At 49.1% G+C, this 8,191-nt stretch overlaps 1 protein-coding gene across 1 annotated transcript in view; it reads left to right on the top strand.

Moving 5' to 3' along the window:
* The first annotated feature begins 1,902 nt into the window (after window positions 1-1,902).
* LOC142572574 (uncharacterized) overlaps window positions 1,903-8,191 on the top strand; it is a 64,815-nt gene continuing 58,526 nt past the window's right edge. Inside the window, exon 1 of the mRNA XM_075681787.1 lies at window positions 1,903-2,203. The gene's annotated coding sequence lies outside the window, so the exon portion shown is untranslated. The remainder of the gene's footprint in view (window positions 2,204-8,191) is intronic.

Raw genomic sequence — 8,191 nt, 5'->3', positions numbered from 1 at the left:
AATGGGCTAATGGTGACGCACACTGTCGTAGCGATGCCGTAGCACCATGTCGAGCACGATCTCGTAGCACCCTGTCGAGCACGATCTCGTAGCACCCTGTTGTAGCGATGCCGGTCGGGCACAATGACTGTAATGAGGGGATGATCCCTGCTTTGGCATCGCCTGTTTCGGGCACAATGACCGGAATGAGAGGATGATCCCTGCTTTGGCATCGCCTGTTTCGGGCACAATGACTGGAATGAGAGGGTGATCCTTTGCGGTCGCATCGCCGCAGTCGCGCCTGGAAACACCTGCCGATGAGTGTTGCGGCGACGACGATCGGGCCAAAATGTCTGCCGCCCCGCCGCAGTCGCGCCGGCAAAACCACGTGTCGCAGGCGAAACGCAACAATGCACAGGCATCGTCAAAACTACAGCTTTTTACTAAACCTTTTCTGGTCAATTGTCTTTCACAAAGTATAAATTTTCAGTCTGTTACTTTTATTTCGGATTTAAAATTGTTAGGAAAGAATTACTGCAGTTATTTAATGACCTCAAATTCACCCTTTTTTATGTAGGTGTACAAGCATGATTTATTTATGAGTACAGATGGGCATGAATAAAATAAATACAATGAAAAATATATGCAGAAATGCGCTTCACAAACGGAGGAATCGTAGCAGAACAACCGGTGTCCATGTCCAGAGCGCAAGCGAAGCCTGCATATGAGCGCACGCAAGAACGCTCGGTGGTTGTGCGCCTGTCAGAAAAATAAAACGAGTGGAAAGCTTGCAGCAGTGGTTTATCCTACCGCCAATGAGGTGCAATCAGTTTTCATGGGCCTCGTGAAAGAAAACGCAGGCGCAGTGGCAACGTTGGTATACGCGGCATCGTTTGTATGTACCAGCGCCAGCCTGTAAACAGATGTGATTGCACCCCTGTGGGCAACAAACAGGCGAGGAACTCGCAGTTACACTTTGAGAGATTAAAAAGCAGACAGGTTGTCTTTGCGAGCAAAACAAACGGAAACAGCTCGCGCCACCGAAGCGAAACCAACCGCCGCGCGCGAGCGGCTGATAGCGCGCGGCTGTTATCATAGCGCAGGAATTGAAAAACCAAAAACCACGTAGAAAAAAAACAATTTCTTCCACTCGCACGGAGCGGTAGCACCTGCTGGGCAACGGTTCTTTAAAATGATAGCCTGTTTAAAATGATAGTCAAGTGACGGCACACTAATTGTTCAACCTCGACCACTCAGGGCCCTAAAATTAATTCGTACAATTACGTCTTCGACCCTCGGATGTTAAAACGGCTATTATGAGTAAAAAGATGCTCAGTGCAATATTGATGAAAAGATTGTTCAAATCAAAGCACTCGAAGCGCGCCGAGAGCATGAACGGCGCCGTTACGAACGCTAGCGCAGCCGATCCTGTGTGCTTCAATATGGCGGCGCCGTTTAGGTTGTCTCCACCCTGAACGGCGGCGCTGGCATCGAGGCACCCTAGTACAAACAGATCGTTATAGTGACACTGAACCCTACTGGTAGTATTTGCTGGGAAAACGGTCTTGTCTGTCACTGGAAAGCTTAAGGGAAACAGAACGTTCAAAAACGTTCCGCCTGACAAAACGACGCAGAGAAAAAAGACTGTGAGAAAAAGACGAAAAAGGCAAACAAACAATTGACACCGCACCAGCTGCGAGAGGTTAACAACTGCTTTTTCGACCCTTCCGCTCTATCCGTGCCCGCCGTCGCTGTAAAGGAAAGGTTGTAAAGAAAGATTAAAAAAAATGCGCGATAACTCAAGCGAACGAATCCAAATACAACGCGCAGGCGGCGACGTCACTTCCGCAGACAGCAACGACGTCGCTTCTCTCCTCGCTGATCACGTGGACGCCGGCATTGCCTCAGCTGTGCTGGCCTGTGCTGCTGCGGCTTCCGGGAGAGAGCGTGCACGAAGCGCTTGCCGCAGCCGTCCGTCCGTCGCAACGCCGCCAGTCCGCAGCCGACCTTGAAAGCGCGCGAAAAACCGAGCGTGCGGTGTGCGTCGAGCTGAGTGCGTCGAACGCTGCGCTGCACGACTCGTCCAGCGCGGGAGGTTCCGACTGCCTTCTCTCGGTTGCCAACCGTCCTCCGCTGCCACCCCGGAGTCAGCGTACGAGCTCGGACGCAGCGCGAGTCGTGCACGGGCAAAAGCTTCTCCGTCTAGTTCGGCACCGCACGTTCAGTGAGTACTGAAAACTGTTTCACTAGTTGCGCTGCTAGTGTGTGTCCGAGCAAATGATGGTGTGGTTTCGTTCGATGATGCTAGCTATCGGCGTATGCGTTGCATTGACTGGGTGGCCGGCCATGGTACGCTGCTGCTGAGTGCAAGGTCGTGGGTTCGGTTTCCAGCCGTGGACGCGGCCGCTCCCGAAGGGGGCGGAATACGAAACATCTCTTGTGCGCTTGGATTTAGGTGCACGTTAAAGAGCGCCGGGCGGTCGAAAGTTCCTAATCCCGAGACACCCGCTACGGAGTCCCTCATAAGCGACGGGGCAGTTTCGGAACAACCCCGCGATTTGTTTTGTTCGTCATTTTATTTCTTCGTTTGAAGTCATTCTGCACTAACTATAGTTTTAAGCTTTACGTTCTTTTAGCCTCATGGTCAAGCATCTATTACACGGCGAGCTGTAGACGTTTCCTTTTTGTCGCATCCACCGCCAATACTAGATTTTCAGAGGAACTCATTTTTCTTATTGACTGTTTCTTTTTTTTTATTTTAGATTTCGCTTGCAAGAGGCTCTCGAGCTGCATCCTCCTTATTTTTTTCAGGAGATGATGATGATGACTGGAGATGATGATGAAAAACTTTATCCCTCTTTAAAGGGAAGGGGGCAATGGAATAGAGGGTGGGGGAGGAACTACTTCTCCAGTTTTCTACACGACACCCCCACAAGTCCAGGAATCAGTGTTTCCCGCGTCTGCTTGTAAAATTCAGACGTACGATTCACATTAACGAAACACTAAGTCAGGAACGGCGAACCACTTCAAATTTATCACGGGTAACAAGAAGTAGACAGAATTCAACTCGCCTGAGAAATGTGGTGGTTTTGCCCGCCAGAAGCGTGGGAAAGAAATATATGCAGTTTCGACAGCAGCAAGAGTGATTGGGTGTGTGTACGCGGTAAGCACGGCGCCTGGTAAATTTAAAAAAAAAAGCACGCAAGTGAATCAAATGTTTCAGCAAAGTTGGACTGCGAACCGTTAATCTTCCGTCCATCGCCGGCCATAGAGAGGAAGCATTGAATGCGCTCCCTGACTTACGTAACGTAAGACATGCCGCAGCACTGGTATCGCGTTGCGCAACACTCTAAAAAAAGTTTGCACCCTTTGGGATGTATTTTGTCCCCAAACAATAATCGTCGTCTTGCCCGCATTTGCTTTCTTTAACGCTGCGAGCCCGGTACTTCCTAGTCACGAACGGTTTGCGCGTTGTCATGCTTGACAGAGCATTCTCTACAGGAAAGTAGCGAGCACCGAGTTTTCACGACAGGAAACGCAAGCACGGCAGAAGGGTGATTATTGTATGGGGACAAGATAAGCCTCAAAAGGTGTAAACTTTTTTTAGTCCCCAAGTCTTCGCGGATGGCCTATGTTATTTACTATTTGCCTAAGCAAACTTTTCGTATCAGCGTGTGATGTCTTTTGCCTTATCAGTGCCTACCAAGGCGCGTGACTGATCCTTCGAAAGCGCACGCCGACAATAATCGCTCCTCTTGCCAAAACCACGTGTATCGCTGACTTGACTGTTTATGACCGGATAGCCGCCCTGTGGACCGCGAGCAGCAGCAGTGGAAAAGGCTGGCGTTTTCTCATTCTTCTTTTTCTATAGCTTGCTTATTGCTGGTGTGTACAGACGCGTGTGTACCGACTCCATTACCCCGTCCCCTTATAACCCACTGTATAGTTGAGCTCCACAATTTTTTTTATTTTTAATGTGCAAAGTTTTCCTTGCTCTGGCTTCTGCAGGGTCTCGCTTTGGTCTGCCAGCCAAACGTGTGCACAAGAAAACGGAGGGGAAATTGTCGTTCGATCATTTGCTAAATGAGAATGCTTCCGTGGGATTACGCTTAAGTCGGGTTAGTTGATATGACGACGCACGAACAATGAAAAGTAAACATTCGAGCAGAGGGGCTTTGTGTACGAGTCGTTTCCCCACGCCTTGCGTCGTTGTCGCACCGTTTCGTTTTTTTTTTTTCCCAATATCCCGGTGGAAAATTTTTGGCTATGCCTTGTTTGTGTGTTTTTTTCTTGTGCAAAAGAAAATGTCAGCGATAAAATAGTAATCTTGCGAAGGAGAAACACTGGAACGAAAAGAAACCGCAGCGCCGGTTGATGACGCTATAAAATCATTCGGCATGATGACAGTCCGATAAGCTCGCGCTTGTGCACCCGCCGGCCCACCGAAGTCGCGACCCGCCATACGAGTGCTGTAACCTCGGTGCAGTTAAAACTTCAGCGCAGCGCTCGCTATCGGGTGTTTGAACCCACAACATTTACGGCTCGCGGCGAAATGCTGGAAGCTCGCTTCAGCCCTTCCGCCATACGTATAGTGGGCCAGACATTTTGTTCCACCTGAGATGAGCGCAGCTAGGCGATTTTTTTTCCTTCCTTTTTTCTGACGAGAGGAAAAAGATTTCGTTTGCAACTAAAGCTTTACAACTGCGCTCGTTATGGCTCGTTCCTTCTTAGTTTTGCGCGTGTTTGCGCTTCCAATCAGCCGTGCAGCTATACCAATTGGCCCGATTATCCACTCTTCTAAGACGTTAGCCCTGCTATAAATGCAGGACTGGCTACTTCGGACGATTGAGGTTACGTGAAAAGGATACTTCAACGGAAGGCCAACAAAAATAAAATAATGAAAGTAGAGCAAATACAAACAAATCAAGCAGGAATAATTAAAGGTGAAATTGTGTCAAATCAGTCCTGACAGACGTAAACATAGCAGTAAGTGTCTTTATCACTCGGATTGCGTCCCCATTCCTGTTCAAAGGTCCTGGGAAATGGCCGCATGTGTCAAGCAATGACGCTGTCGCATGTCACGCGGTGGTGTGACACCTGCAGGGATGCAATACGTGCCCAATATCCTCAAGAAGCACGCTCGAGGCACAACAGCAAACTCAGCTGCCCGACGCTCACACGGGATATATCACGTTCTCCGTGTGGAACACCCGAAGTTTCCAAGGCAATCGGCTGCACTAAATAGATTCTTCTCTCAGCCTTCGCATCCCAGCTGGACTCTGCCGACGCGAGCTTACCCCGTGTGTCGAATATGGCTAGGAGTGGCCTTTACGAAGTCCTTTGCTTTCCGATTTGGGGGGGCCGACGACGCCTCGTGTGATGTCTGTAGTAGCGAGCACCTTCGCGTTCTCCGTGACTGTCCTCGCGACTATTAACAGAGACGGTCGCTCGAGATCGCGATAGCGCGCTTTGATCGAAGACCATTAACAGAGGAAATCGATTCAGAATACCGACATCACAAGCCATCGCAGCGGAGGGCGACGAGGGCATTGCCGCAGTTTTTAAGAACAGACTTGAAGAAGCGGCTGTAGCCTGGACCGATGTTTATAGTGCGCATCCATTGTGCTGTACGGTGATAGTGACCGATTGTGATTGTGTATCTGCGATAATTTCTTTCTCTGTCTACTTTCCTATAACTATACCTCCCTTTCTCTGCGTAGCGTAGGCTAGCAAACAGGATCTTCCCATCCCGTTAACTTCCCTACTTTTCCCCTTCTCTCTCAGTTGCCCGATCATAAACAAAAAATCTTCTATAGGGTCGGCCGTGCGAAGTCCCTCAGATGCAGAGACTCTACCAAGCATCTCACGCCCAGTCGGAACAGTCAATTAGAGCTGCCATTGATTGATTGATTGATTGATTGATTGATTGATTGATTGATTGATTGATTATTGGAAATGTTGGCAAAAAGTAGCCGGCTTGTTGTGGAAGCCCGTGCGGTGTCATATGGCGGAAGCCCCCATTCAGGTGCTAAATGGCTGTGACAGTCGCTCTCAGCACCGTTCCGCTCTGTGGCGCATTTCAACCTGCCCGTGGGAACTCGCTGAGCTTGAAGGCGACGGCTTTCATTGACAAGCGCAAGCGTGACGACGGCGCTGTATGCTATCGCAAAGCTTTGGCACCCAACCTAGCTGCTCAAGTTCACTGGCGTAAACATATTTGTACTCGGATATATGCTCTCTCGTGAACAAGAGAGAGATAGAAAAAGATATAGTCCACCGCGGTGGCTCTTTGGCTATGGCATTGCGCTGCTGAGCGCGAGGTTGTCGGCTCGACCCCGGCCGCGGCGGCATGAAAAAAAAAAAAAAAGAAAGGCTCGTGTACCGTGCTCTGGGTACTCGTTAAGTAACCGCATGTGGTCAAACTCAATTTGGAGCCCTTAACTACGGCGTCTCTCATAAGCCACTTTGCAGTTTCGAGTCACTAAAACAAAAATTTAATTATTTCATCGATATAATTAGAGAGAAATTATAACAGAAAGGCAAGGAAGGTTAATCAGGCTGAGCCCGGCGGGCTACCCTCTAAGGGGGAAAGGTCAAGGGAGCATATTGTTATACGCATACGCACCGAGACACTTATATATGCACACATAGTTTGCGTATGAAAAAGTAGTGCCGCGCGCCCACGCGTAGTGGCACTACAATGCGATTCAAGCCAGCTCGTTCCATGCTACAACGTTCACGCCAACAGTGCTAACAGAAAAGACTGGCGCAATGTGGAACACTGCAAGATAGCAGACGAAGAAACGGTGCAAACAAATAAATACAGGAATGGGCGAAATCATTGTGTATGCGCTTCATATATCGATGCTTTTATATTATCACCAATTAATTCGTGTGCGCTTCTGCCGGGCGAGTGTTGCGTGGTTACAATAACCGTTTTCAAACTAGAAGGCCAGCGATATCCATTGGTGACGACGTCAGTCGCTCTCTTGCCCTGTTAGGATGACGTAGTTCGAGGAGGTCGCTCATTCGGTTCCCAATCGCATTACGACGGAAGCTGAATGCTTTAAAATCATGAGCCATTCCACTCTGTGAAGGTGGTTGTCCAGCAAAGCTGTGTAGCGCACGACACGGAGGTGACACGCAATTTTGATCAAAGGTACGAACTCATTTGTTGTCTTGATGGGTGGTCATCTTGACGAAAGATACGCACTCTCATTTATTGTCTTGATAGGTGATGATTTCACTCGCAACTGCAATCACATTCTCTGATAAGGTCAAATCAATGCACGTACACCGCTATGCATGTGGTCGGTTGGGCCGGATCGGTGTACGTGGCATCGCAAGGGATATGTCTGCAACGCGAAATTCGTAAACCGCTCCCTTTTCGGTGCCGACACATCCACATTGAGGTCGCCGACGACAACAACAGTGGTAATGTCATCGCAGCTAATTCACGCAAAGTGAGTAGCCATGAACCTTACGGGACTATGAGTCATTGCGTAAACCGCTCCCTTATTGCTCACGCGGGTATGAGCCATTGACGACGAGTTTTCGACCTGCTGTTCTGTATGTTGTATGCGTGAATAGAAAAAAAATGGGCATTGTTCGCTTCACTTCGCTGAGTGCTTGTAGCTTCCGCCTTACGGGGCTATGAGCAATTTTTTGCATGCTTACGAGAGTACGAATGCTTACGGGGGGTATGACCCATTGATGATGGTAGTTTTTGTTCACGGAGAACAAGAATATACAACTTCGCTGTAAAAAAAATCTACACATATTTTCGACTTGCTTAAAAGCACTACTGGTATATCGTTGGTGAAATTTCATTCGCAGGTGCGTGCACCTGCCACGGTGTCGATCAGTTATTGCAACGATAAAACGCTCTCACCTGTGCCTGCGAGCCGGTCAGCAGTTCCGCGATGGCATGAAAAAAAAAAAAAAAAGGTCGCTAGCATTCGACGCCTCGAGACGAGGATTGGGTATACCCTCGTCTCGGGTGCACTTTTGCAAGTTTTAGAAGGTTACAGATTCCGGCTGGCGCGTCGCGTTCGGCTCGGGCTATGTTTGCGCCGGTACGCCATAGGAAACGCTGAAACTGCGTTTCACGCGATTTCGCGGAAGTCCCGTGGAGCACAAACTCGGTCTCCCAGACGTTGTTTTAAGTGCGTGCGCTAGCTTGTCCGTCGATTACAAAGTGCGCATGCCGCAG

Source organism: Dermacentor variabilis, chromosome 2, assembly GCF_050947875.1.
Source record: "Dermacentor variabilis isolate Ectoservices chromosome 2, ASM5094787v1, whole genome shotgun sequence".
NCBI classification, from domain to species: domain Eukaryota; kingdom Metazoa; phylum Arthropoda; class Arachnida; order Ixodida; family Ixodidae; genus Dermacentor; species Dermacentor variabilis.
The sequence above is the reverse complement of the archived record's forward strand: the minus strand, read 5'-3'. Positions and strand labels throughout refer to the sequence as shown.